This window comes from Mustela erminea, chromosome 13, assembly GCF_009829155.1.
Source record: "Mustela erminea isolate mMusErm1 chromosome 13, mMusErm1.Pri, whole genome shotgun sequence".
Taxonomy (NCBI): domain Eukaryota; kingdom Metazoa; phylum Chordata; class Mammalia; order Carnivora; family Mustelidae; genus Mustela; species Mustela erminea.
In genome coordinates, this window is record NC_045626.1 from 88,023,792 (window position 1) to 88,051,491 (window position 27,700).

The window sequence follows — 27,700 nt, forward strand, 5'->3', positions numbered from 1 at the left end:
CTGAGGCAGTGCTTAGATTCCAGGATTTCCAGTTGCGAGTGGCTCCCAGTGGGCCGAGATGGCTGGGCGCTTATACCCGTCAGTCATTGGCTGGGGAAGGGTCACCCTACAAGTGGGCATGGCCTTCCCCACCCTCGCAGCAGCTGAGGCAGCGGGGCCCACCCGGAGGGGGCAGATCTTGGTGGTGCAGCTCCAAGCCCGCCACAGGAGGGGGGTCTGGGTGAGAGGTTTAGACGAGGCTTCTGATGAGGAATCTGGGTATTTCAGGAGCCTGTAGGAAGCTGGCTCATTCGCTCACAGTAACTCCCCACTGTGTAAGGAAAATATTGGGTCCTTTTGCTTTAGGTGAATAGAGTTACCTTGAAGTTCTATCTTGTGCTTGTCAGACCTTCTCTGGAGCCTCACATGCCCTGGTTTGGGGCCCTCCTGATTTCCCACCCTCGCCCTGTCCCCTTCCGCTCTCCTGCCCCCGACTTTGGGGGACGTGTGCAGTCTCCAGGAGAGAAGCTTTGCTCCTGCTCATTACCTATTCCTTCAAATCTTCTGTCTAAACACTGGAGCACTTAGTGCGCCCCAAGAGGCTCAGGCTTTTGAAACTCAAAAGCCAAGCGTCCCTTCTTTTTTTCAGCTGTCTCTGGGTCCCTCCTTCCCTGAGGCAGTGAACACAGAAAGAAGGCCCAGAGCACTGGAAGGGAGAGGAGCTGGGAGCAGGAGGACACACTGGGCCCAGGGAGCCCACGATTTACATTTCAAAAACGCCATTCTGTCTCTTCCTAAGAATGTAGGTGTTGGGTGTGGTGTGGTCACGGAATCAGTGGGGCCCTGGGAAGAGACAAGGACAAGGCTCAGAAGAGATGTGTTGAGTACAGTCACGGGCCCCAGAGAGGGGCTCGCCACATCCCTTGCGGGAGCAGGAGAAGCGCCAGGGTGCTTAGCAGGCAGACAGGAACAAGGAGGAAGCCTAGGCCAAGCCTTTAGTAGGTTTCCATGGGAAAGGCAAGACGGCAGAGTCGACCACTTAGCCTTGGCTAGTTGGAAGAGATCCCGGGGGCCTCTTGTGGCCTGGCACCTGGTGTCCGGGTTATTGAGGGCAGGGACAGTATTCTGTGGCAGACGAGGAGGTGGGTGGGCATATAGACCCGGTACTGGTTAGTTTGGGTGGGAAAGGGGTGCTTCTGGGCGGGTTGTGATTCTCTGTGGGAGTCAGCTGGCCTGGGGGAGGGGCAGCCTCTCCCTTGGGGGTTTGTAGGACTCCCAGATCCAGAGCATGGAATATATAGAAACTAAGAAACTGTAGTGAATGTCAGCGGTGCTGTCCTGAGTGGATGCCAAGTGGACAGATACAGTGGTTACCGAGAAGGCACAGTTCAAAACACCAGCCAACACTCAGGATCCCGCAGAGCCCGCTGAAGTTCTGCTGGGAGAGCGGCCACGGCTGTCCCCACCCTTCACTTCGCGGAAATCGGGGTCTCCATCCATTCTCCAAAGAACACCATGACTCGCCAACAGCTCCCAAGATGACCTTCAGCATTTCCTACTCCAATGCCTCCATCTCCTTATTTGATTTTGTAGTAACATTTAATGAGATTTCTCCGTCAACAAAGAAGAAACCATTTCCAACAACCACTAAGTACTAAGTGCAGTAGCAATGCTCAGGAGTGTGGGGGGGGCCCTTCTGATTTCTATAATCCCACGCTGCCAGTCTCCCCCGATTTCAGTAGGGCGCAGGTGTCTTCCTGGGCCTGGCTGGGCAATTTCAGGGTTCAGTGACACAGAGTGCTTCACCCGTGGTGCACCTGGCTGAGAAAGTGAGAGTAGTTTTGGAAATATCAAAGAGCAGCTTTAATTTGGGCAGAACCAGGCTAGTTTTAAAATTCAATATTAAATACTGTGAAAAAGCATGTTAGACAAGGAGAGCTGGTTGGAACTGGATTTTATGACTTGAGATTTTTCATCGGAGATGGGCCTTGAGATGCAACTGTCCCCGGGTCCCTTGCTGGAAGCAGTTATCTGAGCCTTTAAACCAGGGATTGCAAACAGAGATGCCTGCAGGGCTTAGGGAATAAAGATTTGCTGGAGGGAATCAGGCCGAGTGTAAGAAATTTGCTGTACCCTGCTTATCTTTTAATTCTTCTTTTGTTAGGAACTCGGGTACAGAGAAACCTAACTGTAGGAAAAGCAACATACTGCAGGCTTGATGAGGCCGTAGGTACCCAGACTCAGGGTTGATGGGGCAGTAGGGAGTGGAGTGGTCTGTGGCACGCTGCTGTCCCCACGCTCCAGATAAAAGATGGCGACAGCTCAGCCCCAGGGGATTGGATCATGGGAGGAACGTGGGCCTGGCCTTGTCAGAGCCGATTTTCCCAGAAAGGCCATACTTTTGGATTTTCATGTGAAACCTCTTGATTTTATAATGTTAACAATTCCAGTTAAAAATAATAGGTGGGGTGCTCGCTTCGGCAGCACATATACTAAAATTGGAACGATACAGAGAAGATTAGCATGGCCCCTGCGCAAGGATGACACGCAAATTCGTGAAGCGTTCCATATTTTTTAGATGTCCATCAACAGATGAATGGATCAAGAAGAGGTGGTATATATACACAATGGAATACTATGCAGCCATCAAAAGAAATGAAATCTTGCCATTTGCGACAACATGGATGGAACTAGAGCGTATCATGCTTGCGAAATAAGTCAAGCAGAGAAAGACAACTATCATATGATCTCCCTGATATGAGGAAGTGGTGATGCAACATGGGGGCTTAAGTGGGTAGGAGAAGAATCAATGAAACAAGATGGGATTGGGAGGGAGACAAACCATAAGTGACTCTTAATCTCACTAAACAAACTGAGGGTTGCTGGGCGGGGGGAATGGAAGAAGGGGGGTGAGGTTATGGACCTTGGGGAGGGTATGTGCTTTGGTGAGTGTTGTGAAGTGTGTAAACCTGGTGATTCACAGACCTGTACCCCTGGGGATAAAAATATATGTTTATAAAAAATTAAAAAAAATAATAGGTGGGTGAAACAAAGCAAAAGAACAGCAAAAGAATGGCAGTCAGAACACCTCTGTGCACCACTTGGGTCTGAGGCCTTTATTTGTTAAGTCATCTCTATGCCCAATGTCGGGCTTGCTTCGGGACCCCAAGATCAAGAGCGGCATGCTCTCCCGACCGAGGCAGCCAGGTGCCCCCGGTCTAAGGCCTTTCTGTATTATCTCAAGGTTTCTGAAATTTGGAGCTGGAAGGATTTCTAAGGCATGCTAAGTTCAACCCGCTACCTAATTAGGAGAGTTATTTGTGTGGCCTTACAGAGAGGCATTCTTCTGACAGCCGGTGCACCGACTGCCTAATGAGATGGGATTTCCCACTGTTGACTGGCCACAGTTGGAAGGAATTCTCTTGGGTGGTAGGGAATGGAAACCAAGGCAAGCCAAAATGAGCCTCAGGAAACCACAGGGTAGAATGCAGCCAGCTGGACCTCGGAAGGGAAGTGGGGAGTCCCCAGAATCCCTTGTCTCTTCTCTTTGCCATGCTTCTTCTGCACACTTGCTTTCCTTTCCCCTCTAGGGAAAGCCTTCCTCCCGTTCTCCAGCCCCCGGGGTGGGATATGGTCGCCTCATAGCTTCCTCCTTTACACACGTTTGTTGCAGCCCACCACAGAGACCAACACTCTGTCTCTGGTTCCTAGCACCACAGGCCTGGGAGAGGGAATCTGATGGTCTGGCCTGCAGTCAGGATAGTCGGTGCTGGTCCCATCAGCTACGGCTGGGGACAGGTGGCACAGCACAAGGAGGACTTCTGAGCAGCACTGGCGGATTCCATGCTGGGATTATATGCGTGACTCCCAGAATGGCCCCAATAGTTTAAAGCCTCATAGAACTACTTTTCAGAATGGCCAGGAGCCCCGGAAGGCTTCGGAACGATTCTGTGGAGCTGAACTTTATTTCAGGGTGATTGTTTCCATCCTGCCACCCTGTGGAGGCGCAGAGATGTACCTGCCCATCGCTGGGGACCTGTCTCCCCGACTGTTTGCCTCTGGGTTTCTGCTTGCAGCCCTTCTGTCTGTGTCCCAGGCAGTAAGCTCCCAATGTCCTCCCGGACCCTGGGTGCACTCTCTGGAAGAGCTTTCGTTGGCTACAGTGTTCTTAAAATGTGTTATCTGATCCCATCCCGGCCTCCGGGATGGCTGTACAAATAGTGGCATTCCTAAGAACGTGGAGGGGTTAACCAGAAGATGAAGGCAGCCCCCCAAACCCGCGTGCTCTGTGTCTGGAGCCCCGTGGAGCTGGGAGGGAGCAGCCTGCCTCCCCTGTGAGATGTGAGATGCAAGTGTGAGCTGTCTGAGTTTGAAGAATCCATCTGTCATTGCCGAGGAGCTTGGCTGGGAAATGCCCCCCGGTGGAGGCCGCCTCTGACCCCCTCCACAGATGGATTAAACCTCTGCCCGTGTGCTCCCTCAGCACAGTGGCCGTCCTCTTAGGATAGCTGTGACCCTGCGGTAGTAGATCAACTGTTCAAGTTCACCGTTACAGAGCGCGTGCGAGGGCCTGGCCCTGCGCAAAGTCCGTGAGAAGGAGTGGCTGGTTTCTTGTCTACAATGTGCTAAATCACATCACAATAATGACCGTTTATGGAAGATGGTGCCAAGCACGTTTCTTCCATCACTTCATTTTCTCTCCTCACAGGAACCTCCTGGAGTTGATTATGCCCTCCATTCTAGAACCCCCCAAAGATAAAAGGATGTGCTCAAGGCCACCCAGCCGAGAAGGCTGGGATCTGAACCTGTCTGCTCGCGCTGTGGCTCTCCTGTAACTTTCCATTCCTCCTTGCTTCGGCTCTCAGCCCACAGCAGGGGCTCGAGGGACATAGGAGAAGGAGAGGGAGCAGGAAAGCAGGAGCAAATTTGGGAGGAAGGGGCGATACCAGCGGGTATCTCCAGGAGAATTTCTGAAAGGCGCTTAGACCAGGTTCTGTGCTAAGGTTAGACGGGCAGCTCCAAGAAGCAGCAAAAGACAAGTTTCCTTGCGGTTTTTGCTTTTAAGTGTGTTCATTTTGTTTGCCAGCCGCGCGAACGGACAGCCTGGCTGGGGGAGGCCTCCTGACCCGTCACTGCAGAGGACTGGCGGAGAGGGACTCGATCAGAGATGGACTTGCATTCCTGTTTACGCCCATTGACCCCTGTCCTGGGGCTGGGGAATGTGCCCACACGGCCTCCTAAGTGATGCGGACTGTGGCAAGGAATGGACAGGGAGTCCTCATCCTCTTTGATTTGGTAGAACATCCGGGAACGTGGGGAGCAGGTGAGCCCGTTGTTTTGCGTGCCAGCGGGGGTGCAGAGTTCCCCGTGTGGCCTAGCTCAGAGCGCCGGGGGTGTGGGGGGGAGGCCGGCAGCTTGCAGAGCACACTTTGTGAGTGTGAGTGTGGGGGTGTGTGTGAGTGACTAGGTGTGGGATTGCGAGTGTGTGAGTGTGTGTGCGTAGGCTGTGAAGCCCCAGTTGCCCACGGGGGCGGCATGGCTGTGCTGTAGGCTTCAGGCAATTATCAGTTCTCTCTCTGATTCAGTTCAAGGTGACTGTCAAAAATCCACAGAAGACTCTCCTAATGAAATGGAAAAGTGTGCAAATTTATCCTCCTGCATACAGATGCCTTTTCTTTTTATCTCCTAATAATTGCTCCCTTAGGTTCAGCTTCATGATATTAGAGGGTCTTCTCTTGTTCGACAATTAGTGGAAACAGTCCACCTTGCGTGCGTCCTGGAGCCGGGACCTCGGAGGCTGGCCGGCGGGCACTGGGGGCCCGGAGCAAGGTCTCACCCTTCTCCCGCTTTCCCTTTTTGTCTTGTTTATTTTTATCTTACGCAGTGGTTTGAACGCAGGCGGAGTGAGATGTTCTTGAGAGTAGATCTATCTGAGGGAAACATAACATCTTTCAACAAGTAAAGATGAAAAAGGTGCTTCTGGAAGCACATGTTCTGGCTGACGTTGTCACCGGGAGTGATCGCGAATGTGACGGAACAAGGATTAATGCTGGGGAACAATTAGTAGATGTACCTGGGCCCCGTTTTAGGCTTCTGTTGTCAACCTTAATCGCTGAGTTTCAAGTCATCCAATTGTATATTTGTGCGTGTGTGTGTGTGTGTATAACGATTTTATTTATTTATTTATTTGACAGGGAGACACACACACACAGAGAGAGAGAGAGAGAGAGGGAGAGAGAGAGAGGGAATACAAGCAGGGGGAGTGGGAGAGGGAGAATCAGGCTTCCCACCCAGCAGGGAGCCCGATGCAGGGCTTGATCCCAGGACCCCGGGATCATGACCCGAGCGGAAGGCAGCCGCTTAAGGACTGAGCCACCCAGGCGCCCCTCTGTGTATGTTTTTAAAGCTGCATTTGAGTTTCTCTTGTCTTGGATTTCACAGAAGTGATTCTGGGTCAGTCAGTTCATTCATGTCCTGGCACCTGTCATCGAACCCAGGAGATCTTGCTGCCGCAGAAAAATGACTAGCTTCCAACAGCAAGGGGCGGATGCCAGCTTCAGGAATCTGCCGCTCTCTTTTCTCTGACAGCCACGCTAGGAAATGAGGAGGTGGTTTGAAATCACAATGGAGTTTCTAAAAGAAGGGGTGTGTTAGTCCCCAGGATCCGCAGACACTGAATACAAGCTCACAGAAGGGAATGCGCGAGCATCAGCTGTGTTTTAAGGAAGGTCAGGCGTGTGGGGTGGCCTCAGAGCTTGTTTTCAGGTTTTTTTTTTTTTTAAAGATTTTATTTATTTATTTGACAGACAGAGATCACAAGTAGGCAGAGAGGCAGGCAGAGAGAGAGGAGGAAGCAGGCTCCCTGCTGAGCAGAGAGCCCGATATGGGGCTCTATCCCAGGACCCTGAGACCATGACCTGGGCCAAAGGCAGAGGCTTTAACCCACTGAGCCACCCAGGCTCCCCTTGTTTTCAGGTTTTATTGTCCATTATGTTGAAGACAAAAACTTTATTTAGGACTGAGGTAGGCCCAAACTGGCCCCCGGCCTGTTTTTGTAAATAAAGTTTTTTGTGTTTTTTTTAAAAGATTTTATTTATTTATTTGTCAGAGAGGTAGAGAGAGTACAGGCAGGCAGAGTGGCCGGTAGAGGCAGAGGGAGAAGCAGGATCCCTGTGGAGCAAGGAGCCCGATATGGGATTCGATCCCAGGACACTGAGATTATGACCTAAGCCGAAGGCAGCCGCTTAACCGACTGAGCCACCCAGGCATCCCTGTAAATAAAGTTTTATTGGAATACAGGCACGCCCATTCATTGGCCTATGATCTGCACTTGCTTACCAAGCTTCCAAGGCAGAGTTGAACAGATGTGGCGTGCAAAGTCTAGAGTATTTCCAGTTGATTCTTTTTTTTTTTTTTTTAAGATTTTATTTATTTATTTGACAGACAGAGATCACAAGTAGGCGGAGAGGCAGGCAGAGAGAGAGGGAGGGAAGCAGCCTCCCTGCCTAGCAGAGAGCCCAATGCAGGGCTCAATCCCAGGACCTGATCATGACCTGAGCTGAAGGCAGAGGCTTAACCTTCTGAGCCACCCAGGCGCCCCATCCTACCTGATTCTTTAGAGAAAAGGCTTGCCCCCGCCTCTGTTGAAGGATGACACCTTCTAACCTTTCCAAAAGCGGAAAATGCAGAGGGAGCCTGCTAGATTGTGCAGTCGGTCTGCGGCTACGGAGGACTGCTCATTTAGCTTTGTTTCACCTCTTCTGGGCAACTTGTCTGTTCTCCTCAGGGGAGCAGGTTAGAGGACTGGACACTCTTTTGTGCAGGAATTACCGCTTCTTGGCAGCAGTCATGACAAGAGGCTTTTAGGACAGAAGTTGGGAGATCTTTGTCATCAGCAGGCCTGCGGTTAATTAGAAACTGCAGTTTCTGGAGGTAAAAAATTGGTCAAATAGCAGCAATTTCACATGGTTCAACATTCTACTTCTGCCCTTTATATCCAGAGGCTCCCCATTTTTGCCAAAGGTTGGCGGAGAGAGAACCCAGCTGGCTTTTGTCTGCCCTATATTTGATCTCTGCTCTTGCTTCTCTAAACGTGAAGGGGTTCAGTGTTTCTGGGTTTGGCATCTCCACCAGGTGGGGCACTACCGGACCTGTGGGTGGAAGCTGTGGGGGTGTGTGGGGTGCTCCAGGGCGATGCTGTGTTGCCAGGGGCTGGATCTGCTTTCTTGGGTGCTGGGGGGGGGGGGTTGGTGACTGAATCATCCCTTCTCTCTTCCAGGATGATTCTCTTTCCCAGGACCTATGACTGTTCCTTTACCCAACAGAGACTTTATCGATGTGATTAAGTTAAAGATTTTGAGTTGGGGAGGTTATCCTGGGTTACGCGGGTAAGCCCTCAATCCCATCACAAGTGTTTGTGACCCTGGCAGAGCCTGGAGTGACGTGGCCACAAGGAACATGTGTGGCCATCAGAGGCCGGATGGTTTTCCCCAAGAGCCTCCAGAGCCACAGGCCTCTCTGGACGGTGACATTTAACTTGAGTTCTACATGGGGAGAGGGAGTCAGCCTTGGCAAGCCCCGGGGGGGGGAAGATTTATCCAGGCTGGGGGCCATATTCATATCCATAACCAACACATGCTGTGGGTGTTGACTGATCGGCAGGGATCCTGGGGCCCTTTGGAACGGAGGCCCGCTGTGTGCTGGGAGGGTGGCTGCAGAAGCTGCCCCGTGCTTAGGCAAAGCCTCTTGCTTGCCTGCACGCTGTCACCTCTCTTGTCCTGTTTGCTTGCCTTCTTTGCAGTCCACTTTCTGAAATTACCTTTTTTAAAAAAAATTAAAAAAAAATTTGAATTAAAAAAAAATTTTTTTTAGGATTTTATTTATTTGAGAGAGAGAGTTTGAGAGAGGGCACAAGTGGGGAGGAGGGGCAGAGGGAAAGGGAGAAGCAGACTCCCCACTGAGGAGGGAGCCCCGTGGGGCCCTATCTCTAGACCCCAAGGTCATGGCCTGAGCCGAAGGCAGACGCTTAACCAACTGATCCTCCTAGGCGCACCTTGTTTTTATTTTTTTTAAGTAATCTCTGCACTCAACATGGGGCTTGAACTCAGGGCCCTGAAATCAAGACTCACATGCTCTAGCCCGCAGCCAGCCAGGTGCACCTGAGATTATCTTAATTTTCCACTTGTTGATGTTAAAGCTCCGTGGGAGTGGATTCCTCGTCTGTCTTGGAACCTGAGTGCTCGGCATAAAATAAGTTGTCGGGTAAAACTCTGTTGAGCGAATGGTGCGCTTCAGAGTGGGCACACCTCTTAGGCACGGGGCTGCTTGGCATGGAGTTTTTCTTTGATTCTGATGTCTGTAGCTGCAGTAATTGTCTCAAGATTAAGTAATTAGAGAAAAGCCGGAGAATATCCCCAACCTTCTGGACAATGGAAATTTGTCACTGGGTTGAATTGGAACCAGTAATGACGCGACTCGTACGGGCCATTGGTCTTTTAAATGAAATTCTCTTTCCTTGGGTTGAAAAATACTCCCAAGAACCAGGAGTGAACCGAGCCTGAGGAGCCCCTCGTAAATGGTTCCTGTAATTAATCCCCTGGGACTCGGCGACAGTGGCATCACGTCCATTACTTACGCGCAGAAATAAAGATAAATGTGCCTGGATAATAGCCCTGGGAAGGTATAAATCTCCCTTGTTTATGGGGGAAGGCAGCCCACGAGGACTTGTCACTGTGGTCCAGGTTCCGTTTGATTTCTGAGCACGTGTATACTGGTAGGAGCTGAGATTAGAATGAGAGTGTTACCAGAAAGGACGGGTGTGTCCAGCCTTCCTTGTGGCTTCGGGCTGAGTTCTCTGCGGCACCACTGTCCTCGAGGACTTCTCGGAACCTCAGAAATGATGTTTTGCTTGCGAATGAGCCAGGGATGCAGGTTAATTGGTAGAAGACATTGTGTTATGGAAGACATTGGGTTAACCAGGGCGGAGCTAGGACAGAGATCAGAGTGGATGTTGGTGCTCAGAGATGGGCCCAGGGACACGTTTCCTTGGGTCATTTGCCGTCATGCTTTTGCCCATTGGTCAGTGTTTACTGAATTCCTGCTGTGTGCAAGTCTAGTGCTAGAAGCTGCAATTCTTTCAAAGTGGTCTTGCAGCCAGGACACACGCAGGGAGGGTTCCAAGAGCACCTGACTCTGGAAAGCCCCACACTGACCAGGTTCACGTGCCCCCCACCCTGCCGACTGAACCGGAAGGCAGAGACAGGAGTGGTGGTGAAACAAGAAAGGAGTTTATTTCAGCGAGGCCAGCATGGGGATGATGGCGGACTGGGGTATCATCAAAGACCGTCTCCAAAATGCTGACAAGACGTTCAGGTTCATGTAAGAAAAACGTGGGACAGAGCTTGACTGTGCGAAGGTCGGATCAGTCCCTGTCTTGTAGTCAGTCACGAGTGGGGGGGTGTCTTGCTGGCTCCGAGCAATCTTCTTGTTTGAGGAAGTAGTTTGGGTTCCCGTCAGGGGATCCTCTGCCCTCAGGCTCCTTGATCTTAGCCAAGAGGCAAACTGGGGTCTCAACTAAACCTTTAGTTTAGTGGGAGTCGCCAACTATGAAACATTAGGGTCAAGATGGAGGCCGCTGATGTCCTCTGTCGGTCCTTCCGTGAACTGCACCCAGGGGTTCCCAAACTGCTGTTCCTTCTCGCCGCGTGCCGGCCCTACTATGACGTCTTCATACTTACCTTGAAGCCCACCTACTTGCCTTGAAACGTATGTGCCACGTGTAGCTACATCCTCAGGTGTAAATCTTACTGGTCTGCTCATCCCGTCTGATCTGTTATATTTCCTTCTAACTCACATTACCGTAAGTTTAATTGTTAAAGATGTCCCTTGTTTACCGCCTAAAATAACCTTGTGTCCCACCCCGCCGCCTTCCCTACCATGGTCGTTCGCCTGCATCCAAACAAAAACTTCCGCTTTGGCCGAACTTCTTAGTTTGGCAACTTCCTGACACTGCATTTCTTCCCTTTGTTTCCTGGGATGGCAAACTTTATGTATGTGTCCCCTTGGCTGAGGCTGTGGGATGCCCTGACAGCTGGTGAAGCTTCTTTTGGATGTCTCTGTGAGGGTGTTTCTGGAAGAGATTAACATTTGAACACTTGAACCTCCCCAGCGTGGCCGGGCATCATTTCACCCGTGAGGGTCTGAATTCACCCTCTCTGCTTGAGCTGGAGCAACCATCGTTTTCTGCCCGGGGACACTGGTTGTTCTCAACTGTTTGGACTCAACCTGGGACTTAACAGAATTGGCTCCTCTGGTTCCCAGACCTTTGGGCTTGGACCAGAACCACACCAGCCACTTCTCTGGGCCTCTGGCTTGCTGACGGTGACTGAAGTAGTTCTCAGTCTCCACAATCAAGTGAGCCGATCTCTTGTGATAAATCCCTTTCTGTATATCTGTATATCTCCTTCCGGTTTTTCCTCTGGAGTACACTAATACCAACCCCAGTGAGGGGTTTCTGGCCTCGGTGTTTTAGGGCAAAGATAGGTCTTACATTCTAGATTGTGTTCATTGTCCATTTTCTGTTTCTTCTACAAAATGACGTAAAGGCAGATACAAGACAGACCTTCTCAGGTCACTGTTGATTGACTCCCAGAAAATTCACAGTGGTTCTCCCCAGAGCGATAGGTCAGTTTTGGTGGATCTGAAATGCACTTATTACCTTCCTCTTGCTTCTTGCCTAGTGCCTAGAATGGGACCGTGTACCAGGTGGTCTTTGTCTGGTTTAAGGGTCTGGTGGAGCAGACTTTAATACTTAGCTGAAAAGATGGAAGTGCTGCTTATTGGTGCTATTTGGTGAAGAGGTGAAAATTATATATATATATATATATATATATACACATACATATACATATATATAAAATGACTGTGTTTTCTAGACCCTCTGATATTTTCACGATATGTTATCTGAATTTATCAGTATGCAATGCCCCATGATAGTTGGAAAATCAAATCATCATTAGCAGTGTGGTTACCAAGTGGATTTTATTGGAAGAATGACATTCCATGAAAGTACAGCCATTTTGATGTAGTTTTTATTTTCATTTATTTATTTAAAGATTTTACTTATGTATTTGGCAGAGAGAGAGCACAAACAGGGGGAGTGGCAGGCAGCGGGAGAGGGAGAAGCAGGCCCCCCCATTGAGCACGGAGCCCGATGCAGGGCTCGGTCCCAGGACCCCAGGATCGTGACCTGAGCTGAAGGCAGACGCTTAACTGACTGAGCCACCCAGGCGCCCCAGCTAACACATTTTATAAACTGAGAGAGACTCACGTCTTGCAGGACTGTGTTGTTTTTCCTTCCCTTAGCTTCATGGCAGGCGGGAGTGCCTGAGGAATGTCACACATGTCCCACCTGGGAGCGATGGCAGCTTGTGCTTTGTCCCCAGCTTGTCTTCTGCTCCCTCACTGGTTTCAGAATATCCAGAATGTATGGAGGCTGAACGGAGGGTTCGTCCAACCTCCAACCAGAGGGAGGCTGGGGAGGGAGGGTCCTGTCTGCTCCTAGACACTGGAATTTGTTTCTGTAATCACGGCCCTTCTTTTTCCCAAGGAAAAGTTGCAAAATGATGCTGACTCTGGCTGACGGATAGTTTCTGTTTTGCTTGAGGAGCACCTGGGAAAAGCAGGGCGACTGCGAAATACTGGAGTGCTGCTCCTAAGCATCTGGATGTCGGTCTGTCTTGACACAGAGGTGGCTAGCGCTGTTGGCCCCGCATCCCCACGTGGACACAGACTCCGGGAATGGAGCTGACGGGGGCATGCCCCCTTTAGACTAGACGTGGGCTCAGCACTTTACCACTGGGGCCATCGCCTCCTCTTGTCCACGTGCGCCACGGCTGCCAGTCACCACGTATAACCCCCCGGAACCTAGTTTCTCTTATGGCGGACAGTGTTTCTCAGACGCCATAAGAAAATGGGAGAGAATTCCAGAGGGTTATGTGTTCAGAGAACAAGAGAAGAGTACATCTTCATTGGAGTGGAGATCGTTCCTGTGTATTTAATATGCAAGCCGAGTGCACGGGCTGCTCTGCTCACTTACGGTTGCAGTCTGGTCCCTGCAGGCATTTGACTTCCTGACCCCTGCATCCAGCCAAGAGGTCAGGGAGGAGCCCTGGGAGGCAGACTGTCTATTGGGAAGCCCCTTGCAGGGCCTGGTGCCCTACCACTCCGCTGTCAACTGGTTTCCGGGGCCCCTCGGGGACTGAGTGGATTGGAGTCTGTTTCATCCTTAATGAGTGAATTGAATAGCTCACAGCAGGGGAAGCTTTTACCCAGCAGTTTTCCACTTAGAACTATTCTTTCGCTCCTCAGCTAAACAACTCAGTCGGCTCTTGTGTGTTATCCCCTGGTATGGCGGGGTGGGTGGGGGGGGGCAGACTTATGTCTGTGGGGACACTGATGTCCCCGGCTTGAGGTCAGTCTGTCGTGTCTCCGTACCCTCTGCTTCACCTAACAGAAGGAGAGCTTGACGTGAGCTGGTCCTTTCCTGCCCTGCGGCGTAGGAATGTGGATGGAGCTTGGGTCGTTGCGCAAGCCGTCTCACCTTTCTGGGCCTCAGTTTCCTCGTTTGTACAGTAGGCGTAGTAAGGGCGACAGTTGTCCTCAGCAAGTCAGTGGTAAGTTCTTACATGTAAAGTACTTCGTGCCTGGCACTTAGCAAGAACGGTCTGTTTGTTCGCAGTCCTATCCCGGGCCCTCCGGAGTCTGGTCCCTCTGTAGCTTCAGCACCTAGGACAGCTCCCAACCCTCCATCCGGCTCAGTACGTGACTGAAGAAGGGAGGGCTGAACGGTTTCAGGATAGTTTTGGAAGCCGGTGTCCCTCTGAGGTAAGGGCACAGAGGCATAGACCGCAAACCAGAAGTCAGATGTTTGGTACACCAAAAGGGATGTTGGTGTCCCTTCCAGTTACACGAGGTGGTCTGGGACATGTAATCTCGATGCAAATTTGTGGGTTTATTAATGCTTTATGGGGAGATGGGATGACACGTTTCAGGGAACTGTGGGGTAGGTTTGCCCCAGACGTGGCCCAGGGCCACTGTTTGGGGACTCCTGTCTCGTGTACTAGTTTCCTATAGTTGCTCTAACAGATTATCACCAACATGGTAGCTAAACAGAGTACATGTTCATTGTCTTATGTGGGTCTTAAGAGCTCGAATCAAGGTGTCAGCAGGGCTGCCTTCCTCCTGGAGGCTCTGGGGGAGAATCTGTTTTTTTGATTTTTTTTTTTTTTTTTTGCTTTTTCCAATTTCCAGAGACGCCTCCATTTTCCTGGGCACATGCCTCATTCCTCCATCTCCAGAACGCATCTGTCTGACCTCTGCTTCCATTCTCACCTCTCTCTGACTCGGGCACTCCTGCCTCCCTTTTAGGAGGACCCTTGTGGGCATTCCTGGATAATCCAGAGTAATCTCTCCGCTTCAACATCTTTAACTACATCTGCAAAATCCCTTTGGTCATGTAAAGGAGCATTCACAGGTTCTGGGAATTAGGATGTGGGCACTTTGGGGGCCATTATTCTGTCTACTCTGCTAGACAGGCCCTGGGGAGTCAGAGAGGGGATGGTGCTCTGGTGGAGCTGTCGTAGCCAGGAGGGGCCCATGCAAAGCAGTTGGGCCATTCTGACAGGTGGGGTAGCAGGCCCAGCATCCGGGTGTGCCTTCACAAGTGCCTGATCAGGACTCCAGTGGTGGCTACTGGAGTGGGAGCTGGGAAGCAGCAGCTTTCCCCAGGCTGGGGAATGTCCACAGTTTGCACAAACTACTCAGTTGAGTGGTGCAGGAATGTTGCAGCGGTGAGCTGACTCTGGCAGGAGGAATGTTGCCGGTCATTCCCAGGCTGGGTCTGTGGGGGTCTCTGGGGAACAGGAGAGTGAAGCAGGGCACACTTGCTCCATGACAAGCACATCTTCCCTTTTAATGGAAAGTGCACCCCTTATTCTCAAAACATGATGGTAAGTGACTAAATTTATCTTCCAGTCTGGTTTCTGTCCCCCCTTTGATTGTAAAGGCCATCTGCATTCATCGTAGAAACTTAGAAACTGCAGCAAAGTAGAAGGAAGAAAATAAAAATCATCCAATCTCCCAATTCCTGAAGATAGCCGAAAGTGGTGTCTTGGTATATTCCTCTCTGGTTCCTTTTCCTTGTGTGAGTGCATGTATTCCAACACGGGCACATGAAAACTTGGATCTTTCCCTGTGAAATGCATTTAAAAAAAAATTTTTTTTTTTAATTTTATTTATTTGAGAGAGCAGAGAGCACAAGTTGGGGGGGGGTGTGCTCGAGGAGCAGAGGGAGAGGGAGAAGCAGACTTCCTGCTGAATGGGGAGCCCAGTGCATGGCTTGATCCCAGGACCCTAAGATCATGACCTCAACCAATGGCCGACGCTTAACCGACTGAGCCACCCAGGTACCCTTAATTTTGTTGTTGTTGTTGTTGAACTATGAGGTGTATTCAGAAAAGTGCATGGAGCACAGGCATCCAGCTCCATCACTTACAGACTGACACGTGGGTGTGTCCAGTCCCCCAGAAGCCTCTGGCATGTGCTCCTAACTTCTGTGGTGCCCTCTCGCCAGCCCTGGGTGCCCACTCTTTGATGTCTAACCACATAGATCACTTTTGCCTGTTTTTGAACTTCAGAGACGTGAAATAAATCATGCAGGGGGGCTCTGTTGCTGCAATTTACATCTCTGAGATCCAGCCACTGTGTTACATAGCTGTGGCCCATTCATTCTCCTTGCTCGACAGAGCAGAGGCTGGCAAACTGTGACCTCGTGAGCTAAGAGTGGTTTTTAATTTTTGTGAAGGGTTGTAAGAAACTCCAACAAAACAAATATGTAACAAAGACTATATAGTCAGCAAAACCTGGGATATAGATTATCTGGGTTTGAGGACTCCTGCTGTCGAGTATTTGCCTTATATGAATATATTGCTGTTTACCCGTTCTGTCGATGGACATTAATTTCATTTGAAAATCTATTATAACAGCATAATTGTGGTTGGAACAATTTTAAGAGTAATACAGACACATGTTACACAAGGGCATAAAATAAAAAGGAAAAGTCAGTTGCTGAGGCCATGTCCATTCACAGAGGTCACCACTGCTAACAGTTTCTTTTTTTGGAGATTCTTCTGTTTTGACGTAGTTGGGGTTGGAGGTTGTTGGGATTGGGCTGTGGACTTGGGTTGAGTTAGGCCTTCTCCACTCCACCATTGTAAAAAATATCACCCACGTTTTCATCTGGTACGTCTGTGATTTCTGACTAAATATTTGATATTTGGAATTGATCATAGTGTTAGGGTGAATTGTGTAGTTCTCTATATTTAAATCCCAGGAGTACATCAGTTGTGTCAACATTAATTATCAAATAATTCAGCTTTTTCTGTTTTGAAGTGAAGTCCTTTAATTTGTAATTGAATGTGGATATGGGACTTTGGATAGTCCCGGGAGGCCCCCACCGACCAGGAAGTCAGTGCACGAGCCTAGGGATGGACCCATGCTCCACAGTCTCAGGGGCCAGCAGAGCCGGGCAGGCACCGGAAATGGTAAAGCAGGCTGGATGTTTGCACGTTTGATCCTTCAGAATATTCTTCCCATTCGCTGCGAAACAGGCTTTCTCTCCTCTCTGTCTATGGGAGCAGGAGAAACGGCCAAATCATGGAGACTCCGAAGTCTGGTGGCTCACACAAGGAACAAAAACCAGGAGTTTTTTCTTCCTCATGTAACCATCCTAATTTAGGCAAGAGGTCCGGGTAGGCAGTTGCTCTGACCTTCGAGGTCATCCTGGGATTGAGGGGTTCCTTACCTCTGCTCTCTCATCCCCTAGGGTGGGGTCTGTATCCCGTGGTGAGTTTGTCTCATTCCTCACACATTCCATGGAGGAAGGGGACATGAAATAGGACGTAGAGTGTAGGGGATTTCCTTTTCAGAGTTTCATCTATTTAAGTAAGCGCTACACCCCACACGGGGCTTGAACACTCAACCCGAGATCGAGAGTCGCATGCTCTTCTGACAGCCAGCCAGGCACCCTGGGAAATTTCCTTTCCAAGGGATGTGACCTGGGAATTGTGCATATCGCTCAGCTTATGTCCCTGAGCCTGGACCTGAGTGCTGTGGTTGGCTGCAGGGAGATTCAGGAAAATCCTATCTGGCCTTGTGCACAGCCCAAGTTTTTTTCTGGCGGGGCGGGGGTAGGGGTTGGTTCTATTGCCAAAAGGACGAAGGGCAGAAAGGAAACTGGAATCAGCGATTTTCTGTTACATTAGCTCTCTTTTTCCCTCTTACTTTCTGAGAAGTACATGGTTATAGAGGACTGTTTCTCTACGACAAGGAAAGTGCACTGCAGGTAGAATGACGAGAGGTAACTGAAACTCACACTCCTGGTTGGGAGCACAGTAGGGAGTGGTGGGGATTGTGGCTCCTTGGAGAGTTTGAGCATGGGGTGAGGGCAGGCTGCTGCGGATTAGGGACTACTGCTTTTTGCCCTGTAGGAATGCAAGCTTACAGTTGACAGTTTGATTTTTTTTTTTTTTAATGAGAAGTATTTTTTTTTATGAGAATTTGTTTGATTTTTTAGTCTTGGTTCAATTTAAGAAGTGCTGTGTTGTTGAATTAATAATAAATTATGTAAGGCACATTTGGCCTGTGGACCCCTGATTTCTGATTTCTGCCCTGACTATACCACATCAAGACAGTATCGTCCTCTGGCCAGTAGAACTTGGGGAGACTCCAGGACTCTCAGCTCCATAAGTGGGGGAGTTGAGACTTTTACACACTGGTGATGGCTGTGTTGGGTCACTTTCTCAAAAGGGTGATTTGGTATTGTCCAGCAAAATTACAAATGTGTATACTCTGTAACTCATCAGCTCCACATCTGGGAACATATCATTCAGGGAGACTGTGTATATGCACATTAAGCTATATTTGAGGTTTTCATTGCAACCCTGCAGTAGCAAATCACTGGAAGCTACCTGAATGTCCATCTGGAGGGGCTGGTTAAATACATTTGGTGCGTTCCCACAATGACATGGTATGCAGCCATAAAAAAGAGTGAACACATTTTACATTAGCTGTAACTGAAGGATATTGCTAAGTGAGAAACAAAACAAAGCAAGATACAGAACAGGGCATATAGTCTATGCAGTTATTTATGTGAAAAGTAGGAACAAACACAGAAGGCTGCGTGTGCTCGTTTGTGCTTTTGTAAAATATTTCTGGAAGTTTCCTAAGAAACTGATAACTGGTTCCTTCTGGAAGACAGTCGTGGAGGGAGATGTTTTACTTGAGAATCTTGTACCTTTTGAAGTTTGAACCGTGTAAATGTTTCACCTATTTAATAAATAAATAGAACTAAGATGACAAAACAAGCAGGACTAGTGAGGCCCAGCGAGGGCGAGGGTGGCCCGAGCGTCACACAGCAGCTTAGCAGCCGCCGGTTCCCCGTCAGGCCTGCACCTCCCGGCACGTGCTTCATCTCCCTGGCGGTCTTCCCACGCTGCTGGCTTCTGCCCTCACAGGCTGTTCAGAAGAATCACTACCTCATTGACTAGCAAGTTAGAATCTCTTTTACCGACTCAAAGAATTCATTTGGTTCTTTGCTGGAGCCGCTGTTTTCTTCCATCTTGGGAAGAACAGCCCCAAAGCCAGACCTTCTTCTGCAGGATCTCGGGCTCCAAGGTGCAGCTCTGATGTTATCTATGGCTACTTTGTAGCTCATGGAACAGAGCTGGGCCCATTTCGCCCTGTTGGCTTCATCCCTTGAGCATCTGTAACTGTAGCAGCTGGTTGGGGGTCAGGAAGCACTGAGTGTTAGAATTCTCGGAAGTCGGAGGCTCTCTGTGACGCTTCACCTTCCCCCAGTGGCACCGGGAGAAAGAGTGATTTCTTGGCTGCTGATGGGGGGGCAGGTGGGGGACAGAGATGCAGGGCCTTTGTGAAGTGGGCAGCCTTTCTGGTGCCCAGCAGAGGTGCTGTTTGAATGACATTGTTCTTGAAGATTAGAGAGATGTTGGGAGCTGTAAAGGGAGTCGAGTCTGGTAATTAGCTCTTTACCTGTGTCCTGAGGATTCTCAACACCGTCGCTTGTCAGGGGAGCTTGGGAGAGGAAATACTGAGTTCTGACCCGAGATGAATTAGAATGTACTCCTTGTTTAAATAAAATGAGAGACTGGGGATTGTACTCTCTCCTTAAATTTCCCTAGTGCAGTAGAATCCAGCGTGGGGCAAGACTGATGACTTATATGGTATGTGTTAGCTATAGTACGGATTTGGCCCCAGATAGCTGAGGCCTTAAATAACAATGGTTTAAGCAAGATAGAAGTGTATATAACAGGGGTAAATATGTGTCCAGACCTGGTACGGCAGCTGTACTTGGCAAAACCCTCAAGTTCAAGTTCCTTTCTGTTCACCACCATTCCTAAGGGGTTGATCTGTCTTCATGGCTCAAGATGGAGCCTCAGCCATCCCTCCCATATTCCAGGCAGCCGGACAGGGAAAGGCCAAGGGCAAGAAAGTGTTATGTCCATGCTCCTTAAGACCGCTTTTTAAGAAGTTGCTTGTAGAACCTCCCTAATGTCCCATTTCCTGAACTTAGGTTACCTTGGCTTCCTCCTGAAAACAGAACCCAACAGAAGGACTTAGGAGCAGGTAACTTATTCTGGAATGGATTCAGAGGAAGTGGAATGAGGTGCCTTGGAAGAGGAAATGGGGTAGGAGGGAGAATGAGTTCAGGCTGTATTTTCAGCTGGTTACCACTGTGAGCAGCTGGGGCTCTGCAGAGATGGCTCCTGGGAGCGGTGTGGGGGACACCTTAGGGTGGTTTGCCTGAGACGTGGTAGCAGGGACTATTCACCCTGTTGGTCAAGGGCTGCTCCTGGCTCCCTAATTCTCTTGCATGGGCGGTTTTGCATATGCGCACAGTGGCTGGGAAGAATCTCTTCTGAGACTCTGAGCAGCCAGCAAGGGATCTGCAGTGCCACGCAGTGTCACGCTACCTGTGTGTTCGCCTGTGGCCGCAGCAGCAAGCAGAATGAGAAGAATGGGCTGAAAGGGGGCTGGGTGGGTGTCAGTTATATGGCCTCTCTTAGCTGCAGAGGAACCTGGGAGATATAGTTTTTGTTTGTAGTGGTCCTGAGCACCCCTTCCCCTGGCCAAGACAGGGGCTGATTGTTGCTGAGGGCATGCTGGAGAAGAAATGGCGGAATCTTTGTTGTGCATGAGTTAGGGATTTGTTAATCCCAGTGATGGGGAACTCAGTAGGGAGTGTATGAAAAGCCCTCTGAGCGGCCACAGTCGCTGTCCAAGTACTGACTCAATCTGTAGGGTAGCTTCTCAGTTGCCACTTGAGACCTCCTAACTCTTACTTTGGACACAATTCTAACACACACAGTGGCCTGTCTTCTCAAGGTACATAGGATTAGACGGACTGGGGCAAGTTTCTCAGGGTCTGTCCACAGGTTGGACCATAGCATTTTCTTCCGACTCTACTCCATCCGTTGTAGATGTTCAGCATGACTTCTAGAAATGTGGGTGTTCCTTCCTCCTTTAAAAGCTTTCAGTGCCCTTAGGAGCTGGTCCTTGCCTTCTTCTCTAGTGTCTTGCCTATCTCCCTTGGAGCCACACTCCATGCAGAATTTCTTCCAGTGTCCTCTGCAATCATCTTTCCTCTTGTCTAGATTCTTCTTCACCATCTTGTCCCCTGGCCATGCCTCGTTGTCCTTCAGCTTTCTGCTGAGAATTAGATGGGCTAGAGCCTCCCACCACAGGCTGTGATGGCACTTATCCAGTCATTAGTTCTTGGTCAGTGTTCCTTCCACTTGACTGGACTATGTGCTCTGTGAAGGCAGGGATGAAGCTGTGTCTGCCCTGTTCATCCCTGTATTTCCAGGACCCAGCACACAGTAGGTGCCAATAAGTCTCTGTGGACGGAAACACACCATATCTCTGATTCCAGGTAGCTTTTTTCCAATGTGTGCCCTTGATTCCTGGTTGTGAGAGGGTGTTAGAGTTCATGCCAAGCCTCTCCTAGTGTCAGGGTGCCATTCTGAGCTTATGCTTTATTCCTGGGGTCGGGGGGGCTGAGAGACCCGCATTGTGGCTTTCTGTTAGAAGCACTCTTAAGGGCTCTTGGGTGGCCAAGTAAGTTGAGCATTCTTGATTTCAGCTCAGGTCATGTTCTCAGGGTCGTGGGATTGAGCCCCGTGTTGGGCTCCGCACTTGGTGGGGAGTCTGGCTGGAGAGTCTCTCTTCTTCTCCCTCTGCCCCTCCTCCCTTCCAAAAAAAAAAAAAAAATCTTAAAAAAAACCAAAAGAACTGCTCTTAGTTGCTGCTGGTATCCACGGCTAACCCAAATTTACAGAAAAGGAAGCTCAGTGAGTGATTCAACCATCCCACAAGTGAACCGTACTCAAAGGGGGGACATTGCCTCCTCTACTGCATCTTGGATGTATTGGAGGCCAAGGCACTTGCATTTGCAAAGCTGGTTCTCTTTGCTGCTCTTGCTGCTACCTCTTTTGCTTTCAATTAAAAGTATCCAAAAACTTAAGCTATTTTCCCCCAAATGTAAAACAAACTCAGGGATTAGTAACGCTAAGCTATTCATCCTCTTGAAAATTCTTAGAAAATATTCTTCCTCCCAACCCCTAGTTTTAAAACTAATCTTGAAAATTTGTAGAATAAGAAAAATATGAAGAATAAATATAAAAAATCACCATTAATTTTCTTTTCTCCAAATCTTTGTTTGTTGTTTGTTTGTTTTAAAGATTTTATTTATTTATTGGAGAGAGAGAGAATGAGAGAGAGGGTGAGGGGGAAAGTCAGAGGGAGAACCAGACCCACTGCTGAGCAGGGAGCCTGATGCGGGACTCGATCCTGGGACTCCAGGATTATGACCTGAGCCCAAGGCAGAGGCTCAACCAACTGAGCCACCCAGGCACCCTTTGTTTTGTTTTATTTTAATTTAATTTACATTCAGTTAATTAACCAACAGCATATTGTCAGTTTCAGAGATAGAACTCAGTGATTCATCAGTTGCATACAACACCCAGTGCTCATTCCGTCCTGCGCCCTCCTTAATGCCCATCCCCCAGTGACCACATCCCCACCCAGCACCCAGTGACCCCATCCCGGCACCCCACTTTCTCCCAGTCTTTGTACAGTGTAGACCCATATGCAGATGCACACACACGCACACACACCCTGAGATGATCATCCTAAATGTAGAGAGTTATACCTTGATATACCTTTTTTTTTTTCACTTTTCGTGAGATTTTGAGTATGGTCCTATGCCTTTAAACGTTCTTCAGGAATGATTTTTTAAAGATTCCCGAGCATTTCTGTGCAGGTGCATACCTTTTAAAACGTAACCAATCTATATTTTTGAGTGGTTAGATTGGTGTGGTTTGTCACTGCCATGGGTTTGTTGTAATGAATTTTCTTGTATCTCTGATGATTTCTTATAGATTCTTAGCAACACAGTTCCTAGGTTAAGGGTATTATTATTTTTCAGTCTTTCAGTTCATGTTGCCAGATTAATTTTTAGAAAGATTATTTGTTACTGTCCACCAACAATGTGTTTTTTTTCTTCTTTAGAACTGCACCTTCAGCAAAGGTTAATTATTATAATTTTAAAAAAAGTCAACTTGATATTCTCTAAATTACCTTCTAAACTTCCAGGATTGGAAGGGTTTTTATGTAGCTTTGATCAGTTGTGACTAAAGCTGCTTTCTCTCCTTATTAAAGTGTTTATATGTCACCTATTTCCAAAACAGGATGTGTAGTAGCCCACAGCAAAAGCACAGAGCTATGGCACAAGACTTAAAAGCAGCTGTTTTCACTTCACATTCTATTAAAACATTTTCAAGTGCTAGAAATATTCACACACATATTGCTGTGGGAGGTGACTGGTGCAGGCAGGCACTCTGTGATTGATTGGTGATGTCTGCCCCAAGCATGGCTGTGCATGTGGGGGAAGGATTGGTATTGAGAGGCTGTTCTCCCTGACCCGTGACCACATGCAGCCATGCATAGCTCATCAGCTCTGAGTGAAGGAAGTTAAAAAAAAAATGGGTCAGAGTGCAGTGGTAAGAGACCCCTCCAGAGCTGGTACTCCATTTCTCCCGAGCTGTGCCTCTGTTTCCTGATGTCTCTGGTCCTCCTCTCTATTGTGAGCAGCCTCAGACTGTAGAGCCACGAGGCTCACAGCCAGCATGGGGACGAGGAGGAAGGACAGAGGGTGCACTGAGAAGGCCATGTTTCCCAGACTTGGGTCTCTGATGTATGACCTTTGTGATTTGTTGTCACATCTGGCGTGTTCCTGTGCTGTTTTTTATTTAATATAATAATTTAAAAATGGGCTCGATGATTCTGCTTAACTATGTGTATTTTATTTATTTATTTTTTATTTATTTTTTAAAAGTTTTATTTATTTATTTGACAGAGATCACAAGTAGGCAGAGAGGCGGGCAGAGAGAGAGGAAGGGAAGCAGGCTCCTTGCCAAGCAGAGAGCCTGATGCAGGGCTCGATCCCAGGACTCCTGGATCATGACCTGAGCTGAAAGCAGAGGCTTTAACTCACTAAGCCACCCAGGCGCCCCAACTATATGTATTTTAAAAGCAGTGTCTATCACTCTCCGAAGCCGAGAGCCAGCATTACTTGCTGTAAGTAGAAGGAAACCTTCAAAACAAAGACAATGAAAACAAAACAATGGTCTTAAATTCCAGCTAGATACTGTTGCTTGCCAGAAGCTTTCAGAGGTGTGCTGTCTCTTGGTTAACAGGGGTGATAAACCAAGTGTTAGAGACTCACTGGCACAAAAAGGAGGCTTTCTTTAGGAGAAGGACTACAGAATTAAGAAGGGAGTAACTTTCTAACTGTGGATTCCCTGTTGCTGAAACCATAGGTAAACAGCCCTCTACCACAGTGGAGGGATCTTGGTAAGGGCCAGTGAGGGCAGATTTGGGAGGATGTTGGATGCCAAGCCAAAAGAGAGTGGTATGTTGGTGGGGAGTCTTCTTGGATCCTTTTGGGGGATTGTGTAGGGGCACGGGAGCAGTTTATTTCAAGTGTTTTTTTTTTGTTTGTTTGTTTGTTTTTAAGATTTTATTTATTTGACAGGGAAATAGCACAAGTAGGCAGAGCAGCAGGCAGAGGGAGAGGGAGAAGCAGGCTTCCCAACAAGCAGGGAGCCCGATGTGGGGCTCGATCCCAGCACCCTGGGATCATGACCTGAGCCGAAGGCAGAGGCTTAACCCACTGAGTCACCTAGGCGCCTGGGAGCAGTTTGTTTCCATAGCACAGTTATTGATGAATCCGGCTTCTCTGCTCCCCAGATGGATGTTCCCATTCAGTGGTCCCCCTGTGGTCCAGTGGTTGGTGACAGGAAGGCCCGCCCAAGGGACCTACGCCTGTCTTTAAACAGGCACCAGATAGCATCCATCCCTCTGGAGGCATCCCATGTTCCTTGAGCTCCCGTGAGTTCTGGGCATGAAAAAAATAAAATCGAGCTGGCACCACAGCCAAGTGGCATGTGGTGCGGGTGTGTGCAGTTGGATTATTTTTATTTATGATAGCTGATTCACAATCGTCTCCATGGCGATGGGGGAGCTGAAGGCTGAGGGAAGAAGTCATTCGTCGCATTATTAAATGACCCAATGAAAGGAGCAAAGCCCTCAAACACATTAAGGATTAATTTAACGTCGTGGCCTTGCCTGGCGGGTCATTACCCGTCCCTGCTACAGATGTTGGCGTTTCTATTTCCAGAGTGTCCTGAACAGAGTGTGGCTCATCTGTTTGCATTTGAGTGTCACTCTTAGCTCAAATGCAGCCAGATGCTGAGGGTCAGAAGGGTCACGAGCGACTTCATCAGGAGATGCTCTCTGCCATAGAACATTTGGGAAGATGTCGTTCTTGGTGCCAGTTTGTGCGCGCGCATGTGCGCGTGTGTGTGTATTTCTTAATGCACTTGAATACATACAAAATCGTGTGTATAAATTATTTGTAAGACTACAACTGCGCTACGGACGCACAGGTACCTACCACATAGGGTAAAGAGGTGACTTGCAAGGGACAACACTATGTCTTGAGATCCCCAGACAGTCTCAGCTTTTTCTAGTCTTAGCAAAATCCTTAATTATATTCCTTTCACTCTCAGAAGCATGTTCAAGGTTGGATGAGAGAGTGCCTGTCGGCTGTCCTTGTCAGCCCCCGGTGTGTTCCTCCCAGACTGGAGTTCCTCCTTCCCTTGCTGTTCTCTGTTTCCATCCCTAGATAATACACTGTTTTGGTTCCTCTCTCTGAGAGATGCACAGGGGACATGACCGTATACTATTCCGCCGCCGTAAACGTATCATAATTTGTCTGTTTTACTGTCGGCAGACGCTTGCATTGTCTCTTGCTTTTCGCTCTGCCCATTTCCGCGCGTGTATCCTGACGCACACGTGCGTGCCCTCCTTGGCTGTGTGTCTAGAATCACTGACGCGTGGGTTCAGTGTATCTTCCACTCAAAGAGGTGACGCCAGACTGTTTTCCAAAGTGGTGGTACAGGTTTGTGCCCCCACCGCCGACGTGGAGGTGTTCCGGTGGCTCTGTGTCCTTGGCAACGCTCGGCGCCAGACTGTGCAATTTTTACCAGTCTGATGGGTGCAAAATGGTATGTCAGTGCACATTTACATCTCTAGTGTTGTCTGGGGCTGTTGCTAGCTTGCCCAGCTCTGGGGTTCAGATGAGGACGTTTGCCTTCCTGTAAACAGGAGACCAGAATTCTCCAGTGTTACCTTTATAGTAACAAACTTGTTGTGTGGTTCTCACTAGCGGTACTTCTTTGTCTATCTTAGTTGGCCGAAAACATGGGTTGGGGGGGTGCACTTAGGGGCGCTGAGAAGGAAAAACTCCCGTGTTTCTTCTCCCCCATACTCTGCTTCCAGAGCGCTTCTGACACCTGACTTTATCCCACGAACCGACTCTGGCGCTGGCCGGGTATCCCGCACTTGAACTCCATTCCGACCCTGTCTACCTGCAGTTAGCATCAGATCCCACAGGTTAAGGACTCGGTCCCACTAGACTGCCCCCATTTCCGGTCCAGTCACAAGTCCAGATTGTCCCCTGTGCTTCTGACCACCTGGCTGTGGATTGGAGGGTTCCCACGACCCCCTCCTTGGGTTTCCTGTTGGCTCGAATGGCTCGTGAAATGCCGGGAACCAGTTTGTTGATTAGCTTTCCAGTTATAAACTGAGAGCAGCTCAGGAGCAGCCGGATGGGAGAGAAGCAGAGGGCGAGGGCTGTGGGGAGAGGTGCGGAGCTTCCAGGCCCTCTCTGGGTGTGCCACCCCCCTCCTGGCTCCTCCAGGATTCATCAGCCTGGAGGCTCTTGAACCCTGTCCTTTTGGGTTTTTATGGAGGCTTCATTATGGAAGGCACAGATTAAATCATTGGCCACTAGAGATGAATTCAACCTCCAGCCCCTCTCTCCTCTCTGGGGGTCTGGGATGGGGCTGGAAGTTCCAACCCTCTAATCCCTTGGTTGGTTCCCCTGGCAATCACCCCCTGCCCAGTGGTTGTGCTAGGGCTTTCCAAAAACCATCTCATTAACATAAACTCAGGTGTGGCTGAAAGGGGCTGGTCCCAGACTCTTGCCTACTACTCTTAGACCTCAGGTAATCCCAGGGGCTTTAGGAGCTCTGGGTCAGAAAGGAGGACGAAGACCAAATATATATTTCTTACTGTAGGTCATGTCATAGATGTCCTGAAGACTGCCACACACAACTAAGGACGCTCTCCCTTATCACTTAAACTTAAACCTGTCTCCGACCTCGCTGACCTGCATCTTTAGCCAGGGTCTTCACTCCTCCCTCAGAGTTCCCAACTTCCCCGGTGGCCAGAGCTTACCCTGCAGGCTGCATTCACAGGATTGGTTTGTGGATCTGCCCTTAACCCACCCTTTTCATCCGACTATGTTAGCTCTTTGTGAACTGTTCTTGGTTCCTTTATTTAAGATCTTCCTACGTTTTCTGTTCTTCACTGTGACACGTCCCTTAGAACCTCACGCAATGTTTCGTCAAGGCTCATTCTTGAAATGTTTGGCAGAGTCCACTGTGTGCCAGGTGATGGTAGCTAAGTATTCAAAGATAAAGAAACCCGAGTCCTTGCCCTTGTCAGGGATGTGCATTCCAGAAGAAATGGAAGAAATAAACCGGAGTAAGGTGCTGTGACGTGGGACAGGAGGAATATCCAGATTTTTAAGGAGACTTTCTTTGCCTGGAGAAGTTGGGTAAGTTTTCCCAGATGAAGTGGGTTTTGAAGGTTGAGTAGGAGTTGCACAGATGGCCAGAGAGCTGTCAGGAATCTGCCCTGGTAAGTCAAGCGTGTCCTGCCCCTCTAGCTTTGGTGGTTATTATAGTTCTCTTATTTTGCACCCATGAAAACCATTGGCTGAGAAATTTTTTAAAAGATAAATATTAATGAAATGGAAAGCTGTCCTTTCAGTATCCACGGGGTCCTGACTCTGGCCATTAATGCAATGGAAATGAGGTAAGAGATCGGGGCTGGTGGTGACTTTTATTCATTCATTCCTTTATTTGAATGCGGAGTTTGCATCCATTGGATGTTTGAATAAAAGATACAGGAAAATAGAAGAAACCTCATTCCTAGAAGTGTGACTGCTCTGGCTTCT

The 27,700-nt window shown here is 49.0% G+C and overlaps 1 protein-coding gene and 1 non-coding gene across 2 annotated transcripts in view; both read left to right on the forward strand.

The window, feature by feature from the left end:
* Positions 1–27,700, forward strand: part of TMEM132B (transmembrane protein 132B) — a 344,462-nt gene that overhangs the window by 55,225 nt on the left and 261,537 nt on the right. The gene's annotated exons all lie outside the window — the stretch shown is intronic.
* Positions 2,448–2,554, forward strand: LOC116572513. The gene has a single exon (XR_004278374.1). It is a non-coding gene; the product is annotated as a U6 spliceosomal RNA (small nuclear RNA).